General features: G+C 42.4%; 2 non-coding genes across 2 annotated transcripts; both read left to right on the forward strand.

The window, feature by feature from the left end:
• The first annotated feature begins 469 nt into the window (after window positions 1-469).
• Window positions 470-542, forward strand: trnam-cau. Its single transcript has one exon. It is a non-coding gene; the product is annotated as a tRNA-Met (tRNA).
• Window positions 543-992: 450 nt separating this feature from the next.
• trnam-cau lies at window positions 993-1065 on the forward strand. The gene has a single exon. It is a non-coding gene; the product is annotated as a tRNA-Met (tRNA).
• Window positions 1066-1343: the final 278 nt, after the last annotated feature.

Genomic DNA, 1343 nt, shown 5'->3' on the forward strand with positions numbered 1-1343 from the left:
AAATCATTCTATCAAGAACATAATGCCACCAGTTAATGAATTCCTGCTCTCCATTGTACTTTTCTATTTCACTAATAACTAAAAAAGTCCATCTAAAACCACACTGTAGTGGCTAAGATAACATGTAGATTGTGCTCTGCGCTGTGAGGCCAGCCTGCTCTCTAAATATCGGCATTGGCCATTGAAAAACACATATGGGTCGACATCTATTGCTGTGTTGTAGTTACCGGTCACCTTTACATATGTGAGACGAGCTCCAGCTGCCTCTTTAGCACAGTCGGCAGACATTTCCAAAAACTAAGTTAATCAACAGTTGCAACTGTGACAGTTCATCTGAATCAAAAATATCTCATTTTTGGGCCTCGTTGGCGCAGTAGGACAACATGACAGCATAGATGATGGTTGTACGTAGCGCCAAAAGTAGAGTTGAAACGGAATTTCATCTGAATCAAAAATGCCTAATTTTTGGGCCTCGTTGGCGCAGTAGGCAGCGCGTCAGTCTCATAATCTGAAGGTCGTGAGTTCGAGCCTCACACGGGGCAGGTTTTTAAGGTCAGAGGACAACATGACAGGATAGATGATGGTTGTACGTAGCGCCAAAAGTAGAGTTCCATTGGGTTTTCATCAAGATTGAAATCATTCTATCAAGAACATAATGCCACCAGTTAATGAATTCCTGCTCTCCATTGTACTTTTCTATTTCACTAATAACTAAAAAAGTCCATCTAAAACCACACTGTAGTGGCTAAGATAACATGTAGATTGTGCTCTGCGCTGTGAGGCCAGCCTGCTCTCTAAATATCGGCACTGGCCATTGAAAAACACATATGGGTCGACATCTATTGCTGTGTTGTTGTTACCGGTCACCTTTACATATGTGAGACGAGCTCCAGCTGCCTCTTTAGCACAGTCGGCAGACATTTCCAAAAACTAAGTTAATCAACAGTTGCAACTGTGACAGTTCATCTGAATCAAAAATATCTCATTTTTGGGCCTCGTTGGCGCAGTAGGCAGCGCGTCAGTCTCATAATCTGAAGGTCGAGAGTTCGAGCCTCACACGGGGCAGGTTTTTAAGGTCAGAGGACAACATGACAGGATAGATGATGGTTGTACGTAGCGCCAAAAGTAGAGTTCCATTGGGTTTTCATCAAGATTGAAATCATTCTATCAAGAACATAATGCCACCAGTTAATGAATTCCTGCTCTCCATTGTACTTTTCTATTTCACTAATAACTAAAAAAGTCCATCTAAAACCACACTGTAGTGGCTAAGATAACATGTAGATTGTGCTCTGCGCTGTGAGGCCAGCCTGCTCTCTAAATATCGGCACTGGCCATTGAAA

Source organism: Micropterus dolomieu, unplaced genomic scaffold (assembly GCF_021292245.1).
Source record: "Micropterus dolomieu isolate WLL.071019.BEF.003 ecotype Adirondacks unplaced genomic scaffold, ASM2129224v1 contig_3056, whole genome shotgun sequence".
Lineage (NCBI taxonomy): Eukaryota > Metazoa > Chordata > Actinopteri > Centrarchiformes > Centrarchidae > Micropterus > Micropterus dolomieu.